We start from the raw sequence: 26,667 nt of genomic DNA, 5'->3' as shown, positions 1-26,667 counted from the left end.
TAATCATATATTTCAAATAGTTAATTTGCCTTGTGGAATTATATCTTTTTTCATATTACATAATTATGGTTTCAGTACCACAAAAGCAGTAACCAAAAGCCTCTCAACCATTTATATTTAAGTACTAATGAAGAAAGATGTGCCTAGTTTTTGCAAAATGTGACTTTTAGTCTACATTACTGATTTTATTCATTCTAATAATGAAAAAGCCAATACAGATAATATGTAATGTATACGGAAGTTCTAAGCCATTAAAATGCATACACTGTAAACTTATCACTTAGCTTAAGAACTAGTGCATTTCCAGCACCAGTGGACCTCCCTGCAGTGGGAACCAGGCACACAACTTTCTCTGTAGTATTAGTACGCGATTATATATATTGTTGAGAGACTTTCGTTACTGCTTCAGAGAGGACAGGAAGCCTGCCTTTCTAAACACACCGGGCCAGAGGGGTCCTTCTGCCGTCTCAAGCTGGGAAATTTGGAGAAGTATTAGAAGAAGTCTTACGAGCAAAGAATTCCCATCAAAATCAAATAAAAATGGAACGAAGACTATCAAATATGTATGCTGACTGTATCTGCCCTGCCTGTTGGTGTTCTCACTGATATGCCAGGTAGAAGAGTTCTGCATTTGTAGCCATCATGTGGCCAGGTGGGAATGGCAGACAGCAATGATTAGACTATTTCAAATCGTTAGTCAAGGGAAATCTATCTCAATTGCCTTGAAGTCTTCTGGGGAAGTTCTTGATCTTTAGTATTCCAAAGGTCCTTAACAGTGTTACAAGAAAGTATCACTGATGCCCTAGCTCCGTGGTCGGTAAACTGTGGCTCGCGAGCCACATGCAGCTCTTTGGCCCCTTGAGTGTGGCTCTTCCGCAAAATACCACGGCCTGGCCGAGTCGATTTTGAAGAAGTGGCGTTGAAGAAGTTTAAGTTTAAAAAATGTGGCTCTCAAAAGAAATTTCAATCGTTGTACTGTTGATATTTGGCTCTGTTGATTAATGAGTTTGCCAACCACTGCCCTAGCTGGTTTGGCTCAGTGCATAAAACATCGGCCTGTAGACTGAAGGGTCCTGTGTTTGATTCCAATCAAGGGCACATGCCTGGGTTGCAGGCTTGATCCCCAGGAGGGAGCATGCAGGAGGCAGCCAATTAATGATTGATCTCTCATCATTGATGTTTCTGTCTCTCCCTCTTCCTTCCTCTCTGAAATTAATAAAAATTTACTAAAAAAGAAAAAGTACCACTGGGCATAACACATGAGTATGTTGGAATGGTTTAGTGGCTATGTAAATAGATTCTCCTTCATCTGTAATGAGGTTAAAGAGGAATCATATGCATACTTTGTGACTAAAATCAGTTCTTTTCACTAGTTTGCTGTCTATAGCAGTGCTCATCAGCAGTTGGAAAACTAGTTTCAGTCTAATGTAAGTCTTCAGTAATTCAGATTCCTCCATTTTAAATTTTTATCATTTATTCTGGGATCATAGAAAAGTATAACTTCACACTATTTATAAGTAAAGGATTTGATTAGCATGTTAAATATGTAAGCTACATTCCATGATGTAGTTTTTAAACACTTGAATTTTAAAAACACTTAGTTTTTAAAACTTTTTTAAAAAACTTTGGAAACATACACATTTACACTTAAAAGCCTAATTTGCTCATTATAAATCAGTTTTATCTATGCAGTTTTTAAACAAGTTTGTAATGTTTTGCTAGCCTGCCAGAAGTCACCAGGTAGACTGAACATATTTTCAAAACTGAATTTCTTTTAACATATTTCATAATTAGCGCTGGCCTTCCTTCCAGCTAGTTTAGATCAGTGAACAGTGACGTTGTATTTGAGATTAGTACCAATTGACTAAGTTAAAAATATGAGAGTTTATTTTCCATTTTAATAATTCCCTGCATCACATACAGTTCCTTTGTTGGAATAAAAATCTCGGTAAAGTACACATCAGCCACTATAAATAGCAGCCACCAGCCTGTACATTCAGGAGCGTCTCCGGAGAGTGTATTTTAAACTGCACATTGTTTAGAATAGGAAATTCTTTCGATGTTCATATTTTCCACTGTGGGTGACATGCACTATCCCGTGTCACATCTTCCCCGCACCGGCTTCCATCTTCCAGGGCCGCTCAGGAATCCAACGGAGAGATGCCAGAAGATGGCTCTGTATGTGCGTTTATTTCCCTAAGGCTCTCGGCTCTTGCTATCCAGTGGGAATTTTGCGTACTTCAGGGCTCCCCAAATGAAAGCTTGATGACTCCCAGAGCCGGCACCAGCCACTAGGTAATGAAAGAGTCCTTTATTTCCGGAGCTGGTTGCTCTCCTGTGCTTACTTAGAATAACAGCAGCCCGCCCATTTTCGATTCCCACAGAAAACCTTGCATGCTTGGCAGGTCTTTCTGGGCAACTCCAGGGACTAATATGGGAAATCACTAAACAGGAAGCGAACAAACAGACGAGCAGGATGGTCTGTCGTGCTGGTTCGGAGACAAGCAACCTCAGCAGCTATAATTCCACTGCATCCTTCCCAAGGCACCCTTTCAACTGCAGTGGATGTACACCTCTGCCCACTCCTTCCTTGAATGGCCCTTCTGTTTCTCTAATCAGTGCTGTTGTGTAGTTCTTGATTTTTTTATTTTTATTTTTTAGTCGGGACCCACTAGGGAGGGTCTAATACTCCCTCACCACTTCTCTTTCCTTTATGAAGAAGATGAGAAACTACCGGGAAGGGGCCTCGGACAAAAATTGTGATACAGAAAGTGTTGCTATCTGATGCTCTTCCTTCCTGCTACTCCCCTTTGAAGAGTCCTTAATTCTTCCCACGTAACCATGAAAGCCAAACATTCCAAATGTATGTCTTCTGAGTCACCATCCTCAGAAGCATCATTAATACAGAAGTTCCATAGTTTATCATAGTTTATCAACTGAACAGGATGAAGTGTTTGTAAAACTCAAGGCTGAGGCAGGATGGAAATTCCTAATTCTTTCATGAACATAAATTCTATCTCATTAAGGCATTTGTCAGGGCTATGGTAGAGCTCAACTGGGGAGGCATACCCTCCAGAAAGGAGTTAGTTTACCGTGGGAACTCTGCCTGAATTGCAGAATTACTGCTAGGAGACAAACTCTGGTATCCTGTTGGGTTATGTGGTCAGAAATGAAGGCTCTCCTCTCCCACTTCTCTGAAAAGGATTTGGAAATCCATCATGGGGCCCAGCCTTGTAAAGTAACACATCCAGGAATGCACAGTAGCAGGGTTAAACCTGGAAACCTTGTCTTTTACTCTGACTTTGGATAAAGGTTTAGCAGATCTGGGCTTCCTCATTGTAAAACAGAACTAACACTTCTCAGGGTAGCTGAGAAAATTAAATGAGATATGGACAAATGCCACCAAAAGGGTAAAGGATGGTGCACAGGAATCATGTAGGGTTTCCTGTCTGATTCATTTAAATCAGATTCACTCCTATTTCACTCTATATGGAGTTTCAAATTTCATTCCAGTCATATCCTGTGTTTTCACACCTCTCACTCTATCTTATGCTCAGGCACTCCTTTCAAAAGTCAGGCAGAAAAAATGCTATAAAATGTTACCTGTCACTCTCCCTGGAGCCTATCGCCCCTAGAGAGGACTTAGGATGACAACTGCAGATTAGAAGAAGCAGAGCCATTTTATCTTTTCTTTCCCGATAGTCATAAATTGAGGAGAAAATTCAAAAGATTTTAAGTGATGGCTTTTTTTTTTTCTCACCTCAAAAGTCCAGCTCAATAGTCATCCTCTAGAAAATACCTCCCAGAGGCCCCCACTCAAAGCAACTGATTTCTCACCTTGGATTTCCCATAGCACCTTTTATCGATGTTAATTATTATCACTTATTTTATATATTTATTTGTTCATAGGTCTGTTTTCCCTAACAAATTGAAGGCAACTCTAGATTTAAAAACAAAACAAAAACTACATTTTATTCACTTTTATTTCCCCGAAGGCCAGTATGCAATGTTGACTGAAGGAATGAACAGATACTTCAAACCCTATCTGTGTACCAAGGCAGAGCTTTGCTCTATTTGCTAAGCTGGTTATGGGGAGGCAGAAAGGTTATCAACCTTTGTGGAATTCCCCATGCACTAACACTACCCACCCCTTCCTTGGAATTCCATCCTTCCCCTGCTGAGCCACTGGGATTTTGACTTCATATCTCTTTCTCTAGAGATATGAAGAAACTCATCTCATGTATTTCTCTGGCTATTAAGTACTAGAGTCCTGATGCACGATATTTGTGCAAGGGTAGGCCTTCATAGCCCCGGCCGCCTCGCAGTCCCGGTTTCATCAGGAAGGTCATCTGGAAGAATGTCCGGAAGGTCGTTCTGCTGTTCAGCCATTCGGTCGATTTGCATATTATGCTTTTATTATTATAGATCATTGGACTTCTGTATCAGGTAATTTTGACCATTATGCTTATTTAGTTGCATCATGAAGGCAAATGATGTTCATATGGTGAGTCAGTTCCCTTTAGTTGGCCAACTTGCTCTAATACTCAAGTCCCTAGTGTTATTTGCAATTAACATGGGCATTGTAAGACCAGATAATCACCAAATTACAGGGTTTGTACCAAGCTCTCAGAAGTCCAACAGTGAACAAACTATATAATAGAAAATTTCTCTAATGAAAGACCAAGCTTGTGGTCTGGAGGAGTAAACTTCTTCAGTTAATCCCAGGATGGTCAACCTCAGACCAGTTTTGTGTGTTTTTTTCTGAAATAGAGAATGCTTAACATACAAGTTGGGTCTCAAGTTTAAACTCTAACTAGTGGGTTGTTTTTTTAGTATTGGGATGTAGTAATAAATCAATTTTTTTTAAAAAGGAATAAAGAAAAGTATTAGGACCCAAGATTTTTTTTTTTTTTAAATCCTCACCTGAGGATATGTTTTTATTGATTTTAAGGAGAGAAGAAGGGAGAGAGAGAGAGAGAGAGAGAGAGACATCAATTGGTTGCCTCCCATCCACTCTCCGACTACGGATGGAACCCCCACCTAGGTATGTGCTCTGACCTGGAATTGAACCTGCAACCTTTTGGTGTGTGGAACTATGTTCCAACCAACTGAGCCACCTGGCCAGGGCAGAACCCAAGATTTTTTAACCAAGATATGGGGGTTTGATTTATTTATTTATTTTATTTTTTTTTTTTTTCGGTAAAATGGAGCAATTTTTTTTTTTTTTGCTTTTATAGAGTTTATAAACCTCAAAAAGTACTGTTTAGAAGAAAAAGGAGTATTTCTAAGTAACTGTTAGTCAAATCTCTAAATTAAAATTCAGATTACTTCAGCTAACATTGACTATATATGATATATATGTTCTATACTAGGCATTGAGTTTCTTAATTATACAAGTATACCCTTTGGTTAATTTGTTACCCTAAAATTTGTAATTAAAATAAATTTGGTGAACTGAAACACCTAGAAACACTATAAAATAGTCTTAGAATTCAAGCTTTTCATTTTTAATTCTTTTACCCACTGGGAAAGAGTCAGAAGGAAAGATGATTTGAAGTTATCCTAGGAAGACTCGGAATTCTAAAATACCTAGGAGAATCTCGAATTACATCAGCCCTCGCTACTTCGCAACATGTTTTAGAAAGCTGAATGCATATTTCAGGTCACTGGCTTTCAAATTAGAAGTGACTGTCTGCTACTTTTTGTATAAGTATCATCTATTTTACTTTCTTTGCTGTCTTCATGAGGTTTTAAAATTAAAAAGCTTTCCAGATGGCTTTTGGCTTTTAAATAAGAAAAACGAAACTGATTTTTCTTATTAAATGTTTTCACTAGAAAACCCTCCTGGTTCTATTCTATAAATTAATGAGCAGAGAAGAGCTCCATTTGCTTTTCCTTCCTTGATCCTAATAATAGCTTGGTTTCATTGCTCAGTAACTTCAAACTAAAACAGCATCCTAAAGCGGAAAAGCTTTCTCCTAGTCTATTTCTATTCTCTTCTTAAGCTGCCACCATAAAAGCACCCAAGAATTCTACCAAAAAACATTTCAAATAAATTCAACACATAAGTGTCCTATCGTGGTAGGTCTCCCAGATGTTAGCAAGTGGTTATAACTGAAATCTGTTGTCTTAGTCAGTTTGGGCCGCTAAACAGAATACCATAGACAGGGTGGCTTAAAAAAGAAACATTTCCTACAGTTGTAGAGGCTGGGAAATTGAGGATCGAGGTCCTGGCAGATCCCTGTGTCTGATGAGGGCCGACTTCCTCCTTTGCAGTTGGCTGTCTTCTTGTAACCTCACATGGTGGGGAGAGAAAAAGCAAGATTTCACATGTCTCTTATTATAGGGACATTAATCCCATTCTTGAGGATTTCACCCTCATGACCTAATTGCATCCCAAAGGCCCCACCTCCTATTATTAACACATTGGAGGTTAGGATTTCAACATAGGAATTTGGGGGGACTCAAACATTCAGTCCAAATCATCTGTGTCATTAGTAAATCTGAAGAATGAATGGACCAGTAGAAGAGGTCTGTATTAATGCCAAGTCTAAGTCCAGGGTTGGCACTGGGCATCCAGAAATATCCAGATTAGATTAGATGAATAGACCTTGCACCTCAGGGCTTGTTCAGTCTTGTGACATGATTAGTATGCTCCCCACTAAGGGAGGTGTTTCCTCACCTCCTTAGCTTAGGAGAGGTGACCTCCCTTTTCTCTGACTCCACACTCCTGTTGTAGTCTCTGATGACTGTGAGTCTTCCTGACGTTCTGGCTGGGGGAACGGTGGTGCCTGGTGGGGAAATGAAAGCTCTCCGAGCACTAAAGTGATCTATCTTAATTAACTGGCATTTATTGGCATTATTTGTCATTCTGATGTATATACATCAGTCTCTTAGGAGTCTGGAGCCAATCAGTGTCAACTTTAAGAACTCCCAAATTCCAGTTGCTGGTGCAGCAGAGCTTCTAGATCCTGTACCATGATAAATATTCCAAAAAAGGCCACTCCATGGGAGCCTCAGGGAGCACCAGCCAACTGGCCTTCTTGGGCATCCCTATCCATTGTTGTCCCTTTTGAACCTAGACAACAAATGACAAGTATTTATTGAGCATCTGCTACATGCTGAAGGAACACTATTCTAGGCTGTATCGGATGCCAAAGAGGTGTTAGGAAATATCCCTGCATGCAAGAAGATTATAATTTACTTTAGTGAGAAAAGGTATATACACACGAACAATGGATACATAAGACGGTGAATCCATTTCTCTTTTTGTACCTATATATAGAAATCACAATCATATACTGATCCATGGGATCTATTAATTACAAAATAGGACAGCACCTAACGAAGTGTCATATATATAAGATAAATAATAAACACTATACTCAAAGTAGCCAAAGCACAAAATGGACTATTTCTCTTGCAATAAGAATAAATAGTATGCTTTAAGCCAGGTCTGACCTTCCCAGAAAAGAAATCAATATTTATTTAGACATTAGATGGTATAACAGGAAAAAAAATCAGGATTTGAGTCCAGCTATCAAAGTCATGTGTAAATTTATTATCCAGATGCATAAAGTGAACAGCAGAAAATAAGTTTATGGAATAGAAATATTTAGATACTTTTGACAAGAGCGGTACACGTTGAGGTTTCTGTGGCTTGTGAATGAATATGCTCCCTTTGAAGATCTGACCTTTCCTCTGCACTAAAAATATATTCTTAGGGTCCCTATGATAACTTTATTTTCCTTCACAGTTTAATTGTATCTGTGATTAAATCTATATTCTAAAGTATGTCACAAAGGCCTAGATTCAGTTTCCTATGGATAGAAATTATATCCTTCATATATATACTTCTTTCCTAGAATTATTATTTTCACTGAGACAGACCCAGGGTTATATGGACATACACCAGCAACCATTCATTCAAGAAACTGATGTCAGAGCAGTACTATTTTGAAGCATTGTTTGATTGTTTTATTTTTTGGGGGGGGGGGGGCGGTGGAGAGAATTGACTTCTTTAAAAAAATTTTTTTCACCCAGCTGGTATGCCTCAGTGGTTGAGCCTCAACCTATGACCCAGAAGGTCACAGTTCAATCCCCAATCAGGGCACATGCCTGGGTTGCAGGCTCGACCCCACCCCCCCCACCCCCCCACTCAGTGCGGGGTGTGCAGGAGGCAGCCAATCAATGATTCTCTTTCATCATTGATGTTTCTATCTCTCTCTCTCCCCCTCCCTTCCTCTCTGAAATCAATAAAAATATAGAAAAAAATTAATTATAGTTGACATTTTATATTATTTTATATTTGTTTCAGGTGTTAAGCATAGTGATTAAAAAATTATAAAATTTATGAAGTCATCCCCCAATAATTCTAGTACCCATCTGACACCATACATAGTTATTACAATATTATTGACTGTATTCTCTATGCTGAGCTTTACATCCCCATGACTGTTTTGTAACCAGTTTTTAGTTCTCAATCTCTCAATCCCTTCACCGTTTTCACCCAGCCCTATCTGGCAACCCTCAGTTTGTTCTCTGCATCTATGAGCTGTTTCAGTTTTGTTTGTTCATTTATTTTGTTCTTTAGATTCCCCATATAAGTGAAATCATAAGGTATTTATCTTTGTCTGACTTATTTCACTTAGTATAATACTCTCTAGTTCCATCTATGTTGTTACAAATGGTAAGATTTCATTATTTTTTATGCCCGAGTTATATACATCTTTCTTATCCACTCATCTATTGATGGGCACCTGGGTTACTTCCATATCTTGTTTATTGTAAATGATGCTGCAATAAACAGAGGGGAGCATATATCTTTTCAAATTAGTGTTTTGGATTTCTTCAAATATATGCCCAAAAGTGGAACTGCTGAGTCATAATTTTCTTTAAATTTTTGAAGAACCTCCACACTGTTTTCCATAGTGACTCCACCAATTTATAATCCCACAGAGTGTATAAGCGCTCTCTTTTCTTCACATCCTCGCCAATACTTGCTGTTTGTTGATTTATTGATGATAGCCATTCTGACAAGTGTGAGGTGATTTCTCATTGTTTTAATTTATATTTCTCTGACAATCACTGAAATTCAAGATCTTTTATATGTCTGTTGGCCATGTGTAGGTCCTTTTGAAGAAGTGTCTTTTAAGGTCCTCTGCTTATTTTTTAATTGGATTGTTTGATTTTTGGGTGTTGAGTCCTATGAATTCTTTATAAACTTTGGATATTAACCCCTTACCAGATGCATCATTGAGTAGATTGGCTTTTTGTTTTGTTAATGGTTTCCTTTGCTGTGCAAAATTTTCTGTTGGATATAGTCCCATTTGTTTCTTTTTTCTGTTGTTTGCCTCACCCTAGAACAGGAGTGGGGAACCTTTTTTTCTGCCAAGGGCCATTTGGATATTTGTAACATCATTCATGGGCCATCCAAAAATATCAACTTAAAAATTAGCCCTAGCTAGTTTGGCTCAGTGGATGGAGTGTTGGCCTGCATGCGGACTAAAGGGTTCCGGGTTCAATTCTGGTCAGGGTACATGCCCGGGTTGGGGGCTCAATCCATAGGAGGGGGCGTGCAGGAGGCAGCCTATTGATAATTCTCTCTCATCATTGATGATTCTATCTCTCTCTCCCTCTCCCTTTCTCTCTGAAATCAATAAAAATATATTTTTTAAAAAATTAGCCTGCTATATTTGGTCAAACATTTAATTAACTCACCCTAATGCCTTGGCAGGGCCAGACCAAATGATTTTGCAGGCTCTATATGTCCCGGGGCTGAACGTCCCCCACCCCTGCGCTAGACGATATATCAGAGAAACGTCCAAAAGTTTACTGCCTATGTTTTTTTCTAGAAGTTTTATGATTTTGGGTCTTACATGTAAGTCTTTAATCCATTTTGAATTTATTCTTACATATGGTATAAGAAGGTGATCTAGTTTCTTTTTTTTTTTTTTGGCATATATCTGTCCAATTTTCTTAACACCATTTATTGAATAGACTGTCTTTACCCCATTGTATGTTCTTGCCTCCTTTGTCATAGATAAATTGACCATATTGGTGTAGGTTTATTTCTGGGCTCTCTATTCTGTTCCATTGATCTATGAATGTTTTTATGCCAATATGATGCTGTTTTGATTATTATAGCCTTGTAGTATAGTTTAATATCAGATAGCATGATACCTCCAACTTTGTTCTCCTACCTCAAAATTACTGTGGCCATTTGGGGTCTTTTATGGTTCCATATAAATTTAAGGAATATTTGTTCTACTTCTGTGAAAAGTGTCATTGGTATTTTGATAAGGATTGCATTGAATCTAAAGATTGCTTTGGGCAGTATAGACATTCTAACAATGTTCTTTCTTTCTATTCATGAGCATGATATATTCTTCCATTTAATTGTATCTTCTTCAGTTTCTTTTTTCAATGTTTTATAATTTTCTGAGTATAGGTCTTTTATTTCCTTGGTTAAATTTATCCCTAGGTATTCTTCGATGCAATTATAAATGGGATTGTTTTTAAAGTTCTCTTTCTGGTAGTTTATTATTGGTGTATAAAAATGCAACCAATTACTGAATATTAATTTAGTATTCTGCTACTTTACTGAATTCATTTATCAATTCTAAAAGTTTTTTTGGATAAATCTTTAGGGTTTTCTCTATATCATATTATGCCCTTTGCAAATAATGACAGTTTTACTTCTTTTCTAATTTGGATGCTTTTTATTTCTTTTTCTTGTCTGATTGCAGTGGCTAGGACTTCCAACAGTATGTTGAATAAAAGTGGTGAAAGTGGACAACCTTTTTTGTTCCTGATCTTAAGAAAAGTGCTTTTAGCGTTTCCCCATTGAGTATAATGTTATCTGTGGATTTGTCATATACTGCCTTTATTATGTTGGGGTATGTTTGCTCTATTCCCGCTTTATTTAGAGTTTTCATCATAAATGGGTACTGGATTTTGTCAGATGCTTTTTCTGCCTCTCTTGATATGATCATATGATTTTTATCCTTCATTTTGCTTATGTGGTATATCATGTTAATTGATTGCAGATATTAAACTAGCCTTGCATCCCAGAAACAAAACCCACTTGATCATGGTGTATGATCTTTTTAATCTATTTCTGTATTTGGTTTGCTAATGTTTTGTTGAGGATTTTTGCAACAATGTTCATTGGGATATTGGCCTATAACTTTAGTTTTTTTTGTAGTGTGTTTGTATATTTTTGGAATCAGGATAATGGTGGCCTCATAAAATGAGCTTGGGAGCTTTCCCTTCTCTTGAATTTTTTTTGGAATAGTTTGAGAAGGATAGGTGTTAATTCTTCTTTGGATGTTTGATAAAATCCACCTGTGAAACCATTCTAGTCCAAAACTTTTGATTATTGGGAGTTTTTAAATACAGATTCTATTTTGTTGGTAGTAATCAGTCTGTTCAGATTTTCTGTTTCTTCCTGATTCAGTCTTAGAATTTATTCATTTCTTCCAGATTGTCCAGTTTGTTGACATATAATTATTGGTAATATTTTTATAACCTTTCATATTTTGGTGGTGTCATTTTTACTTCTCCCTCTTTCATTCCTGATTTTATTATTTGGGTTCTCTTTTTTTTTTTTTTTGATAAGTCTGGTTAAAGAGTCTCCCTTGTGTGTGCCTTCCTGTTGTAGGTGAACCTTGATTGCTATTGGCACTTCAGTGGGTGGGATTGACACTCAGATTGGCTGGCTGTGAGGATTGGCCACAATCATAGCATAGGATCTGCTGTGTGGGGGCTGCCACCACAGAGTGTAATTTGCCCCAACTGTGTCTGGTGCCTGCCAGGACCTCCCTTTGGGTCTGTCCCTTATGGAGCCAATTGAGTGGTGCTCTGTTGGAGTCTGAAGCCAGTCACCAGACATTTTAGGTCTCTTGGGAGGGACTCCAGTGCAGGTAATGTCAGATGCTGCCTATGACTGGCCTGAGGTTATCTGTTAGGAGCTACAAAGCAATCTGCAGTTGGTAGCTGCTTTTGCTGGGCCTGGATGCACGTTGGAGAGGCCACACAGTAAACCGAGGCCAACTGCTGGGGTACTGCACCTGGGATAGGTCAGCAAAAGCCAAAGGCACCTTGAGATCTGCCACTGCCTGCCAGCGCTCCATAAGCCTCATCTGCTGAACAGAGCCTTGGGCAGAATGTGAGTTAGGTGAGTCAGGGTCTCATGGAGTCACCAGGTTGGGTGAGTGGTGTTCACCAAGTTAATACAGATTCAGATTTGATACCAGTTCTGGGCCTGAGGCCACTCATCAGAAGTTTCAAGATAGCCCTGGCCAGTGTGACTCAGTTGGTTGGAGTTTTGTGCCGTACACCAAAAGATGGCAGGTTCGATTCCCAGTCAGGGCACATACCCAGTTTGTGGGTTCAATCCCTAGTCGAGATGCATGCAGGAGGCAAGTGATGGATGTTTCTCTCTCACATCAATGTTTCTCCCTCTCCCTTCCGCTCTCTCAATGGGGGAAAAGAAAAGAGACACCTGTCATACTTTCAACAATGAAGATAAATTTAAAAAATAATGAAATAATAAATTTCAAAAAAAACGAAAAAGAAAAAAAAATGTTGCAGGTACATTGATGCCAGCTGCCACTTGCCTGGGGCCTGCCACACTTTGTGGTGGGGTGGTGTCTCAAGGAGTCTTCAGGGTGGAACTAGTGGAGTTTATCAGCCTAGTGCAGATTTGTGTTTGGTCACACGGGAGGAGAGCTCAACATAGGGACAATGGCAGCTGTCCCTCCAGCCCTCACCCTGAAGCCACACAACTGAGTTTCTCCCTGTGTGTGTCTGACACCCCCTGTACTTGTCAGAATTCCTGGAGTGTTTTCTAAGAAAGACTACAGTGCGGGCCCAGGCCTGTGATTGCCGAAAGAACCTGGGGCCATGTGCAGGTTGGGTAGGCTGGGTCTCAGGTAGTCCTCAGGGTGGAGCTAGTGGAGTTCACAAAGTTAATGCAGACTCAGATGTGGCCACCCAGGAGAGAGGCTCAATACAGCGACGATGGCAGCTCTCCCTCCTGCCCTCACCCCGAAGTCACACAACTCGGTTTCTCCCTGTGTGTCTCTGGCGCCCCTGGAGCCACTGCCCCTCCGCCTCCGCAGGAGCCTAAGGTGAGTGCCTGGGAGCGACCGTTTGTGTGCTGGTGTTTTCAGAGGACACCTGGGGGGTTCCGGCAGCCTTCTGTTTTTATTGATTCTAGACAGAGGGGAAGGGAAAGGGAGAGAGAGATAGAAACATCCATGATAGAGAAGCACCGATCGTCTGCCTCCTGCACACCCCTACTGGGGATCGAGCCCACAACCCGGGCATGTGCTCTGACCTGGAATCGAAATGGTGACCTCTTGGTCATCGCTCAGCCCCTGAGCCACACAGGCCGGGCCTCCCTACCAGTCTCGATGTGACTTTCTGTTTATATCCTTGGTTTTGGCACTTCTGTTCAGATGGTTATCCAGATTGATTTTTTTATAACTTCGCTGTCATTTTCAGTGTGTCATGGGAGGAGGTGAGTGCAGTGTCCACTTACTCCACTGTCTTGACTGGGACTCAGAATCTATTTCTGTTTCATTGTATTGAAGATGTGCTTCCAGCTGGAGGGCAGAGGGGAGTTGGAGGCATACTCCTTGAAGAGAGGAACTTTTCTCTCCAGAAAAAGAAAATAGTTCAGCTGGTAAAAAACAACAACAAAAACCCAGATTTTAAAAAGAGCTTAGACAGTAGACCTAAATAATTGTTACAAGAGTGTAAACAGAAATGAGTGTGCTCACTGCAAGTTAGTTGGAGGGGCCGATTCATACATGACAACATAACTATTTATCAAATGCAGGCAAACAAGAGTGGCTCAAACCTTCTCCTCTACCCTCCTAAGATGATAAATTACAAAGAAATACCATCAAACCTAGTAAGACTTCATGGAGGTGGGGCCAGATACTGGTTCTTTTAGAACTTACTATAGTTCAGAGAAGCAAAGGAGCTTGGCAAAAAGAGAAGGACTGACTACCTTTGTCGCATAAGGAAGGGCAGAAAGCTTCAGATGGTGGCAAACGCCGGTAAACTTTTCCCTGAACATACGTTCCCTTTAGGTAGATGTTAGGGTGTATTGCACTGATTGAAGATGTGTGTTCGATGGCCCGTGGGGATATAACCGGAGGTCAGGGTATGTATGGCTAAGGGGAAGAATTAACAAAGGAATGCTGGGACTCAAAGTTGGGCCTAGGAAAGGGGAAAAAAAATGCCTTTTTTTTTTTTTTGCCTGAACGGTAGTATCATGATCAGGGAACCTGCATTTCACCATAAAAAATACAAAAGCATCAAGACAGGGCGAAGGGACATCTCACTCCCACACTCCCATCCCGTCTCATCCTAGAGCCAAATCCACACTCTGGTGGCATTGATGGTGGTCCCTCTGGGGTGAGAGCAGAGATGGAAGGGGCAGCGGAGGGGAAGGAGCATTCAAAGGAAGTGGATTGGGCAGAAAGCAGATTCAGAAGAACAGCCATCCCCAGGCGGGCAGCAGGAAATGCTGGCCTAGGAGAGCACACAGGCCTCAGTTACTGTGAACGGTGTTTTCTTAGGCTGGATGGTGAGCACCCAGATGTTTGTTACTGTTTCCTTACTCCTTTTAGTTTGTTTAAGAGATTTCAAAATCAAATCTCATTTTAAAAAGGTACAGAAATCTTACAGCTGTCACCCACGTATTATCTTCCATTAGAATCTGCCCCTGGCTATCGGTAGAATCCCATGTAATTCCATAAATAATATAACTCTGAGCGCTACCTGCTCCTGCAGGACTGCCACCCCAACCCCAATAAAAATGCTTTTGAACAAGTCCCCTCTGATTGCTCCTGGGAGTCTGTCTCGCACAAGCTCACGAATGGCACACTCCGCCACCCTGTGTCATCTCCATGGCTTCCTGCTGCTAGGCCCCTGCGTCAGGGAGGCCCTGCCCCCCTCTGTCATGAAGTCATTTGTGCAGGACCCTCCAGTGCCACTGCCCTGGGGCCCACCTGACCCTGGGCCTCTGAGTCACTCTGTCTCATGCCCTTGAGATAGATACAATCTTTCAAGATTCCAAAGCGGCCGTGCATTCCTTTCAGTCCTGCACAATTCCGAAACCATGCTACGCTTGCTCTGTAGTGAAGCAGGACTAGAGACTCTCTCCTCTGCTCTGTGACTCTTGGTTACCTGGACATCGAGGCTTGGCCTAGGCTCAGAAAACAGCCTCTGCTTCTCTGCAGCCTACGTTTCGCAGATATATGGCCATGGGGCTGGGCTGAGGGACCAATGCCAAGGCAAATAACTCCCCAGGCCCCCCTGCGAGTTGTCTCCCTAGGCCCACCCACCACTCAGACATACAGTTCCAATGGTGGGCACAGCTAAACTTGAGGCGAGGCCACCATTCACATCACTTAACCTCAGTCACAGAAGAGAATAAATTAACTTGGTCAAGGCCATGATTTGCATGAATCCATTGCATTAATTCTTTGATGCAGCACATCTATTAGAGAAGGCCTATTCTGTACCAAGCACTGTGCTAACAGGGGTGAGAGACTCAGATGAGTAAGATATGATCCCCCTCCTCAAAGAGCTCCAGCCTACGGGGAGACAAAAATATATAAGCACAGTATTAGTGCAGTCTAGAAACTTGAACTCTGTGTTGCCTCAAATAGATCATTGGACTTTCCACGGATTGAAATTCAGGGAGGGGCTCTTTGAAAGGTTTGTCCGCCCTTTTTGAAATCAGGGCATGTGCTCCTCAGTTTTCTATTTATGTTACCAACAGCTTAGTCAGACACGACAAATGCAATACGGAATATCGTGGAAGAGTGGGAAAAGTGGACCGCTAAACAGTAGGATGTGCTCTATTCTTAAAGGCAAATAATAACAAAAATAGCTTTAAGATAAATACTGGAAATAGACTAAGTAGAAAAAACCTGGATTTAGCACAAAAAATGAGTGAATGATCTCTGTAAGAGACGCTGTTGTCAGTACGAAACGATGTTAGGACGTGTTAACAGGACCGTGGCGGGCAGCGCTGGGACTTCGTCCGGGCACAGGCAACCCTGGTCAGCCTTTATTGCGTCCAATTTCGGTTTCTCGCTGGAAGAGTTGTTGTATTTCAGGCCGATATTAAAAGAATGGAAAATCGGCATTGGCGTCAAGCCTAGAAAAGATGAGACTAAAGGATGACTTCATACCTGTGGCCGTCATAGAGATAAGTGGATTTCTATTTCGGCAATGGGAAGTCTAGTTCAATAGCAGAATAAATTAGCGTAGAGGTGGCTACACACTGGCACCTTGGTAACAGGATGTCACCTTTGAAGTGTAGCACTTCAGCTCTCCTGCTTTCAGAGTATGGCCACTTGCTGTCTTGTATTAAAATTTTTGTATACTTAGGTCCGTTTAGGTCTGACCTTATCTTTGGATCCTCCACAGCACTTATCTAGACGACTTGCTGGGACAAAACCATGGACAGTGTAGCAACTGGAGACATGATACGGGCCTAGACAAAGACCAGGCAAAGAATGACTCAGAGAATTTGTCCACAGACGCCTTAAGGACTCTAGCCAAGGACAGGGGGTGGCACAGGAACACTAAGATGAGGGATAAGCAGCGACTTTCCATACATTCATTCCTCCACCCCTCCCAGCCCACCACGTATTCCCAAAGGACCACACAGTGAAACCACGAAGACAACAGCAGAGAAGATGGGGAAGGAGAGGAAGGAAAGAAGAAAGAGATGCGTCTGTCCTTCTGCACAGGGAGATGGGTAAAGGGAGGAGGATTTCATGAGAAGACTTGTTAGGAGGACCCATTAGAAAAGCAATATCACAGGACACCACGAAGCAATATAGTGTCGATGATTATGTCCAGTGCCTGAGGTAGGGAAGGGGGAAGGAGGGAAACGTCTTCAGCGGTGGAAGGAAGACGATTAAGGGCCAAGGAAAGAAAGAAGAGATTCTGCCTGCCATTATGTCGTTAGCCCCTCACCTCCATCTCTGTTCAGCCCATGAGGAGCAGCTGTCTGAGCAAGGTCTTTTGCCTCATGCTAAGAGTATAAAGTCTATGAATTTCTTTATAAGAGAATTTTTCCTTAAGAGCCTTTTTACAAAATGCCTTTAAATTAACTTGAACTGTTGAGTAGATTTTCTTTGGGTGTAAGTTGCATTTCTGTAGGAGGTAAGCGTGTGTGTGTGTGTGTGTGTGTGTGTGTGTGTGTGTGTGTTGCACTTCCCACATACCTCTCTTCTCCCTAGGGAATTGCTCCAAGGTGGAAGCCGTACTCCACCACTGCAGACGGTAAAGTCTGGAACAGATCATGTGGCCCAGACTCCTACCTCCATGCAGGAAAGTTATTTTTTCATCATATTTTATTAATGAAGGACCACCCCGTGGTGGGAGCTATTCCTTTCTATTTCACTGACCTCCCTCAGACATTCCTAGTTCAGAGTCTCTTTGATGAGAAATTAGACAAAATATCCAGAAATGAAGGGTGCTGTGAGTCATTTGAGAGTGGCCCAGACGCCCGTTTCCCCTCTAGTCAGTCCTGAAATGTCATATGTGTGACACCTACTATCTTGCTGAAGGATGATGGGCCCAGTTGTTCATGGTGCCAGTGCATGATCATTAATTCAGTTCTCAGAGACAGTTCTGGAAGCGGGACTCTGAGCACCCACCCATCTGTGCTACACAATGAAAGCACATACGCCTGTCGGTCTCTGCAGGATCTGAACACTGTTCACAAATTACCTTCTGGTATGTCCTTCCTAATTTCTCTCACCTTGCCTCTCCGCCCAGCCAGCGGACCTCAGGGGCTCCTTAGAAGCCGTGGCCCACTCCAGCCTGCTCTCATCCCCTGCCTCTCCAGGGTAGCTGCCCCCTGCTCGCCCCAACTGGGGATCGAGCCCACAACCCGGGCATGTGCCCTTGACCGGAATCAAACCCAGGACCCCTCAGTCCGTAGGCTGACACTCTATCTACTGAGCCAAACCGGCTAGGCTTCTCTCTCCACTCTTGTTATGTCAGTTCCCTGCCAGGTAGCATGAGTTTGGACACCCATAAGTTTTGCTATCTCAAACCAAAGGCAGACAGCTACTTCCCAGATGTATTCATTCTCTTAATGACAAGGGACCAACTAAGGGTGCCTGGGACTTCCCTCTCCCTGTCCTTACGACTTGTTCAGTCGCTTGATGGGTGGCTTTATACAGCTGGCTATTAGCATACATTTAGTACCTGAATGCCTGCATAGTAGCAGAAGTAACTAAATTCTTGCCCTCCTCTGTGGAGAGTTAAGAAGTGTGTATGTGTGTGGTGGTAGTGGAGGTTGGGAGGTGGGGAATCTGACGGCCCTGAAAGAACCACAGAATTTTTCACACGATCTTATGGGCTTATTTTGAATGTGCCAAAACTACATTTGTCACCTCAGAATTGGAAGCGGGGTGATCGGGAGATGAAGTGTATTCCCATGCTCAAATGAGCCCCATAAGCAAATGTATTCGTTTTCTATCGCTGCTGGAACAAGTCACTGCAACCTTGGTGACTTCAAACAGCGCCAACTTGTTATCCACTGCTGTAAAGGTTACAAGTCCAGCACAGGTCTGCTGGCTATAATCAAGGTGTGGGCGGGGCTGCATTCCTCTCTGGAGGCTCTAGGGGAGAACCATTCCCTTGCCTTTGCAGCTTCTAGATCCTGCCACACTCCTGGACTCTTGGCCCCCTTCCTCCGCCTTCAGCGCCAGCGAGGGGTGTATCTCTCTGGCCATTCTTCTATCCGGGTAGTCCTGTCGCCCTCAGACCATGCCCGAGGGTTCTCTGACTTTGAAGACTCGTGTGATTAGATTGAGCACATCTGGATTAATCCAGGATAAATTCTCCATCTCGAAGCCTTTGACTTCATCACATCTAAAGTCTCTGGCCATGTAAAGTAACATATTCACAAACTCTGGGGATTAGGACATGAATGTCTTTGGGGGAACATTATTCTGCCTGCCACAGCAAGCCCCGGAAGTTTTTGAAGGGAAAAAATGAAATGGGCAAAATTCGGTAGGAAGGAGAGTAGCAAAATGCCTTGACACATGTTTCTATCTCAGCTCTGGAGCGATAAACTCATGCCAAGTCAGTGAGTGTGAGTGTCTCCTTTACGTTACATAGTCAGTATATGTTGAATGACAATATACATAATCAAAAAGATATGTAAATGTGTACGTGCATCGTGATATCTTGAAATAGTTAACTCTGAAGTTCATTAAACTGTATTACTCTATAAATTATGACTGTGATGACAGCCTAGTATTTAAGTAGGAAAACAACCAAAATTTTCTAGGTCGTTGAAGTGAAGAGAGCATTTCACCTAATTAAATTAAACTTCTTTACGTTGAGCACGGAGGAGCTACTGAAGTTCTCCATAACATGAAGCAAATGGTTTAATGTTCTGCGCTTCTGTGTCCTTGTTTGTGACGCAGAGCTGTGGCCCTCGAAGATGTTTTCCATTCTGTGAGGGGCCCTCGATGTGTGAAGCTGGTGGCTTCTCCAGCTATTTCCCAAAAGGACCATCTTAACCTTCCATTGTGAAGGTCTGCGTTGTTCTCCTTTGACCGAAAGCCGGTCCCATCAGCAGCTCGGTGCCCCAGCACCAATCTGTTCATTGCTTATTAGAGATAAAGAAATGTATCCATAACTCAGGCCGAGATGAGTGTCATCTCCAGGTAGAGCCAACACCACCCCATCCTCAGGGGCTCAAATATGGTTGCTTTCCAAGCTGCTGCTGACCAGGCTCCCTTGCCCAGCGCGGCTGATAAGATCACTAGCAGGGCGCCATGGGTGCAGACTGGGCTGCTGTTGCAACATATGCTAGGCAGGCTGCCGCCCTCATTTCACGGAGGGGCTTGAGCACCCCACGTCCTATATAATCCAGTTTATCACTGATGGGCAGTCTCTCTTCTTCCCTTTGCCTTTGCTTTGCATTTTTATATCATGCATCTTTCCCTGGAAAAAAGGGATAAGAGGAGTTTCTCAGATTTGATTTCTCAGTGGGAACTGTTTGCTTTGGAAGCCACCTACACCAATGCTAATTGAGAACAGAGCTCAGAATGAGGGCCTGAGAACTGCACCCCGTGAACTTTTCGGTGGGCTGACTTCCGTTGATCTCTTCAGCATTGGATCGTGTGTGCAAGTGATACCATGATCCCTATTTTCCACATGGATCAGCGTCTTTTCCTTTAAGCAGTTCTCTACCTTGGGATAATTCATTGTAATTAATCATATAAAGTCTTCATCATGAAAGCTACTGGGGATCCTGGCCCCTACGACCCAGTAATAACATTTTGGAAATCTCCGAGCAATCGGTGCCCTATACCAACTAAACGTGATGGGCTTCTATTAGAGAGATTACAGTAAAAAATAACAATCAGCTCTCTGATGATCCTATGCTGAGGGAAGGGTGGGGAGGAGTAGATTTGGCAGAGGACAAGCCCAGACTTTCGTCACAGGGACAGACCAAAAAGTGTTAACACAAAGGGAAAACACGGGAGCATCCTGCACACGGCACTTCAACCACAGATAACATGGCACCTCACGGGGCCCGGCCCCCACCCTGACCGCCAGAGGGTCTCAGCACCTCCAGCACCTCCGCCCCTTCCAGCTGCAGACATGCTCAGGGGATCCGGTTCGAAGGGAAGACGCAGCCTGGCCGCGCTCTCCCAGTGAGTGTTCACTTGCCTCTTTGGTTTAACTTTCTTCCTCTTATTTTAAATCTTTTTTTTTTACAAAGGAATTGTTGTAGAAGAAAAATTTGTGTTTAATTGTGGGAGTGGGAGAAAAAAAAGAGAAATCAGCAGGCAAAGGGAGGCAGCGAGCCTGTAAGTTTCAGACTGTGTGAGACTTTCTGGTCTAAACTTTGCAGCTGTTCTGATTGGTTTCCATTTTTATGGGGGTTTGTAGACCTTCACAGGGGTTTTTACCTAGGCACAGGATTTCTCTACTCCAGATCTTGGCCCACAAAGCATTTTGTGTCTGAAGATCTGCTGTTAATTTAGACCTGAGCCCTCTGCTCAGAATGATCCATTTGCAGGACTCAGATTTGGCTAAAGCACACATTGCCCAATCCTTAAAGTCAACAGCCCAAAGCCCTTAATATACTGACCATCTGACTGTGACAGAGAGAGATTGAGAGCACATGCTATTGATCTGGGAATTGCTGAGATAAGAGGCTCCAAGGTTTAGGATCATGAAATCCTGGAATGTTGAAGCTGGAAGGGGCCTCTAGGATTGTTTGCTGCAAGGCTCTCATTCTATAGACAAGGAAACGGAACCCAGAGCAGTAACTCAACTTACCCCGGAGCCTGACAGCAGTCAGCAGTGAAGCCGTGTTTTTGTACTCGTAGGCAAGGTACCTCTTCACACTGGCGCTTGTGAGGTTTGGAAAACTTACTGTGTCTTGGAAAAAGGTACCGCGCGCGAGAGTAAGAACACCAAGTGGCCTTTCAGTAAATCTTCCCCATTTTTGAGAGTTTTGGCACTGATTCAGCATGACAATTGCTGTTCCAGTTGTTTCCAGCATTTGTGCAGCAGTTAATCAAATAAACAGAGGAACACACGGGGTCTTAAAAACGAGGCCCACATCTACTATATTAGCAGATCTCTGGGATAACCAGTTTCTGTGGTCAGCTCAAAGGGATTTGAGAGGTTATCTGTGTCATTCAGTGGTTATCAAACTAGTTGGGCTTTTTTGTTTGTTTGGGGGTTTCTGTTAGAAATTTAATGTTACGAGGAATTCTGTTCCAAAAAGGAGATGTTCTGTTAAATAGGTGGTTTTGGATCTAGTGCTCCTCATTCCCACTACACTCTCCATTCACGCCCCACTGCTCACCCCCACACTCCCTGGGGACCCCTTCTCTATCCACCCACCCTACCCACTGCATCAAAACTTGCTGGGAATCCTAGTTCTTCATGGAACAGTTCAGAAACCACTGATCTTCTTTAATGCCTCCATTCCCAATGAGGAAACTGAGGCACATGGTACATGAAAGGCTTTCCCGGTGCTATACAGCTGGTAAACAACAAAGCCTGGAATTCTAGGAAAAGATCTCTCTCTCTCTCTCTCTCTCTCTCTCTCTCTCTCTCTCTCTCTCTCTCTCTCTCTCTCTCTCTCTCCTGGTCCCAATTTTTTCCCCACCCCATCATGCCTGTGGTTCCGTGGTTATATCACTGTACTTTCTCCGTGTCTCTCTCACTCTTCTCGGCTCACTCTGTCATTTTCTGAATTTCAACAGTCACTGCCTCCCATCTGGACAATTGCAATTGCCTCTCATCTGGTCCCAGCCTCGGTCTCGCTCCCTTTTCAGATCCTGCCCCTGCTGCCCCCGCCTCCTCCTACCTTTGAGGATACAGCTCACTCTTCTTAATATGGTATTCAAAGTTCCCCACAATCTGCCTTTAATGTTTCTTCCCATTCTGACCGCCCCGTCCTCTGGCCAAATCGGACCACTCATTGTTCCCCAACCTCATCATGTACAAGCCCACTCCATTCCTTGGCTCCCTCAATTCCCTACATGAGGAGCACCCCATGTGCCTTGGTTTCCTCATTGGAAATAGAGACATTAAACAAGATTAGGTTCTGAACTGTTCAATGCAGAACTTGGATTCTAAGGAAGTTTTGGTGGAGTGGGTAGGGTCGATGGGAGTGAAGAGATGGGGAGTGTGTGTGTGTCAGGGGGGATGAAAAACTCTATCTACCTCTTCTGCTTCTGACTTCCTTCCTGTCCTTCAAGGCCCTGATCAAATGCTACCTTCCTCCACAAGCCTTCTTCAGTTCCTCTTTTCTCTCCATGCTAATAAACCTTGTCCATCCTCCTGTTATTAGCCTTGCACTAAAGTTAGTGGTGAGCATGCCTGTTCTCTCCATAATAGATGGTAATTCATTTGCGGGCGGGAACCTTTTTAAATCTTTGAACCTTCAGTTTCCAGCATGGTGCTGATGCTCAAAATACCTTCCTTAAGTTTCCTGTTATTAGATAAACAAAGCAGCTCATCTAAGTTCACACTTTTCACTGGAGTCATTTGAACACACAAAGCCTCTGTACCTTTTGCTTTGAAAGCGGTAGTAGGTTAAATGCCAAAGCAGGTGCCCAACAAAATGAATTATAATTCCCTTTGCTTTTGCATCAGATAATTATCAGTGTCATTACCTACAACTGCAAGATTGGCAGTGTTTTGTGTGTGTGTGTTTTTTTAATGAGGCACATTAAAATTCCTGCATGTCAAAACCTACACAGAGCCATGTTATCTTTGGGAGCAGGTGTGAATGGCTCTTCAGTTCTTTAGAATTCAAAGATGCTGCTTAATTAGTTTCTAGTAAGATTATTGAGAGATTCTGTCACTTGTAGTCTGATATTTTCACCACTACCTTTCTCATTTTCTCAAAGCCCTAGTAAGTCTTCTTGAGTCAAGATTTTGGGTTTCTTGTTAATATTCATGCTTTATAGTCCAAAAACAGTTAAACTCATAAACAAGTATGCTCTGATGTATCCTGAGAATGAAAAAGTTTTGTTTTTGTGCAACACTTTGAAACAAATGTGGAAGGGTGTGTAAATTTTAAAACCATGGAATCAAAGAAACATAGGGAATTAGTTCATCCCACTGTTTTCTAAGGAAACTAAAATAAAAACATGGCAGGGAACTAAGTGATCGGCATCTATACTAATAATAGCCTAGGTCAGTGGTCAGCAAACTCATTAGTCAACAGAGCCAAATATCAACAGTACAAACGATTGAAATTTCTTTTGAGAGCCAAATTTTTTAAACTTAAACTTCTTCTAACGCCACTTCTTCAAAACAGACTCGCCCAGGCCGTGGTATTTTGTGGAAGAGCCACACTCAAGGGGCCAAAGAGCCACATGTGGCTCGCGAGCCGCAGTTTGCCAACCACAGGCCTAGGTGGTCGTCACGCCCTGATGCTGTGATGCCCTCATGCCGTCACAAGATGGCTGCGCACACAGAGGAACTGGGGCCCTGCAGCCGCTCCACGCGGCGATGCCTGGTGATCCCGAGGCTCCACATGGAGTGGAGGAGGTGGGTCCTGGCATCTCCACTGCCTCATGTGGAGGAAGCAGGTTGTGGTGGAGAGTTCCTGCCTCCTCAGGCCGGGGAGGTGGGTCCCGGTGGCTGCTCCACTTGGCTTCCGCCAGGGTTCCCACGGCCCCGTGTCCACCATGGAGGCGGGACCCCCGGCTCCGGCCTACCTCTTTGGGGCAATCCATCGAGGAGCCCCAGATGGGTGGGCAGGACCTACCTCTTTGGGGCGATCGATCGCAGGGCTCCTGCACTGTGAGAGGGCACAGGCCAGGCTGGGGGACACCTCCCCCCCAGTGCACGAATTTCGTGCACTGGGCCACTAGTACTTATATAAGATTCAGCAGAAATGATGGAAGAAATGTACATAAAAATGTTCAGATTTATAAAAAGTATAGGAATGCCTAGATTATCCAATCTTATTGGGGAATATGGATGGCAAATTTCCAGCCTGCTAAATTTTATAACAAAAAAGCAACGTTTGCTTCCTTTCGGCCAGAACCGCCATCTTCCAGTAATTCGCCAAAATGACTAACACAAAGGGAAAGAGGAGAGGCACCCGCCATATGTTCTCTAGGCCTTTTAGAAAACATGGAGTTGTTCCTTTGGCCACACACATGCGAATCTACAAGAAAGGTGATATTGTGGACATCAAGGGAATGGACCCTGTTCAAAAGGAATGCCCTACAATGTTACCAGGGCAAAACTGGAGGAGTCTACAGTGTCACCCAGCATGCAGTGGGCATTATTGTGAACAAGCAAGTTAAGGGCAAGATTCTTGCCCAGAGAATGAATGCATGTATTGAGCATATTAAGCACTCTAAGAGCCAAGATAGCTTCCTGAAACGTGTGAAGGAAAATGATCAGAAAAAGAAGGAAGCCAAAGAGAAAGGTACCTGGGTTCCACTGAAGCGTCAGCCTGCTCCACCCAGAGAAGCTCAGTTTGTGAGAACCAATGGAAAGGAGCCTGAGCTGCTGGAACCCATTCCGTATGAATTCATGGCATGATAAGTGGGGAAAAATAAAAAAGACTTCTGTGCTGATAAAAAAAAAAAAAGCAACGTTTAATAAAAACTCCCTCTTTCCCTTCTTTAAATTAGATATTACAGCACATTTGAAACACTCCAATTGGTGAGGATTGTCATTATGAATATAGTTTTTTTAATCATGCTATGAAACAGTGATACCTCCTTGGATAACAAGACTCCCATCCCAAAGTGGATGCAGTTATTAAGGGATATCTTCCCTCTTGTCATTATGTCTTTTATTTCTTCTAATTGCTGGTAAAGCGCCCACCTCTAGGACCCCACTCTCTGTCTGCTGTAGCCAAGGAATCAGTAAACCCCGTTTGTTAGAATTATGTTCAAAGTATAAGCCAATAGTCTATGGAGGAGCAGGGAGTGGCCTTCTCTCCTACAAAGTGAAGGGCAGGTGAGTTTTGTGCCTCTTGGTTTACTTACCAAAACAGGCCATTTTTGCTCACTTTGAGGTTCAATGGTTGGTTTTAAATAATCGACTTTTCTGGTGAAGAATGAAATTATTACTTGCTGTTTATGGATGAAAAAATAAGAAAGACTGTCAGAGAAACAGGTAATTGTGCTTTGCTGTGGGCACTCTATAAATAATATCATTGAATTGATTGTGTGTTGGCAACCCCAACGCCTTATGGAGGTGCCTCAACTGTCTCCATGTGTCTTCCTGGCCACCAGGCCACGATCACTCTGGCTAGGTGGTCGGTGGCCCCCGTCTTTTCCCTCCTTGTTGATGCTATTGGCACGGCTCCTTTCTCTTTCCCTCTCCTTACCTTTGACCTGTGCCTGTCCTTGAAATGAGCCCTCACTTCCTGCTGCTTCTCACATCTCTCCCAGCCCATCATAAACGGCTTTGCAGCTGCAGGTCTAACCACAGCGAGAGGCCTGGGGGATGGAGAGGTGCTTCTCTGCCATCTGGAGGCTAATTTGCTCCTGGCCTCCCTGACTGGACCCGAGAGGATGTGTTTTTCCCATTAAAAGTGTAGCTTCAGTTCTCATACCAGCTTGAGATATAACTTGGGTCTAAAAAGGTGGTTGTGGGCTGGCCTGAGATCCCAGCTGCCATGTGTAATGATGTTTGAAGTTCCAAAAACTAATTTGCAAATTAAGGTTCTTGAGACAAACTTTTCATAAATGCAGGACTGCCTGGATTCATTTCCAAGCCTAACTGGATTCGTAAGAGAAGCCTGAAAAATATCTAAACCTCACTCATTTCTATGCATTTATTCTACAAATACTCATCAAGGCTTTTCTTGTGCCCGTTGGTGCTGCTGGACTAGGCACTAAGAACACAAAAAGATAAAACACAGGCTCCAGCTCTAAGGTTATCTAATCTTTTCACCTCCCACCCACTGCAGGCATCTTTCTTCTGACCTCTCCCCACACCCACCACCCAAAGTTCCTTACTCCCTTTGGGACCGTGGCTGCTCTCAGACCCAGCACAGCCTCTGATCAAGCATTAGCTACATCAGTCTTTTCCTGTTTTCTTTTTTCCTCTGATCCTCTGAAGGAAATGCAAGTTTCTTTTAACTTATACTTAAATTAAAAT

General features: G+C 42.8%; 1 protein-coding gene and 1 pseudogene across 2 annotated transcripts in view; both read left to right on the top strand.

Annotated features, from left to right (window-relative positions):
* CALD1 (caldesmon 1) overlaps nucleotides 1-26,667 on the top strand; it is a 213,557-nt gene that overhangs the window by 105,801 nt on the left and 81,089 nt on the right. The gene's annotated exons all lie outside the window — the stretch shown is intronic.
* Nucleotides 24,592-25,138, top strand: LOC114234783 (60S ribosomal protein L21-like; annotated as a pseudogene).

The sequence above is a fragment of the Eptesicus fuscus genome, chromosome 14, assembly GCF_027574615.1.
Source record: "Eptesicus fuscus isolate TK198812 chromosome 14, DD_ASM_mEF_20220401, whole genome shotgun sequence".
NCBI lineage: Eukaryota > Metazoa > Chordata > Mammalia > Chiroptera > Vespertilionidae > Eptesicus > Eptesicus fuscus.
The sequence above is the reverse complement of the archived record's forward strand: the minus strand, read 5'-3'. Positions and strand labels throughout refer to the sequence as shown.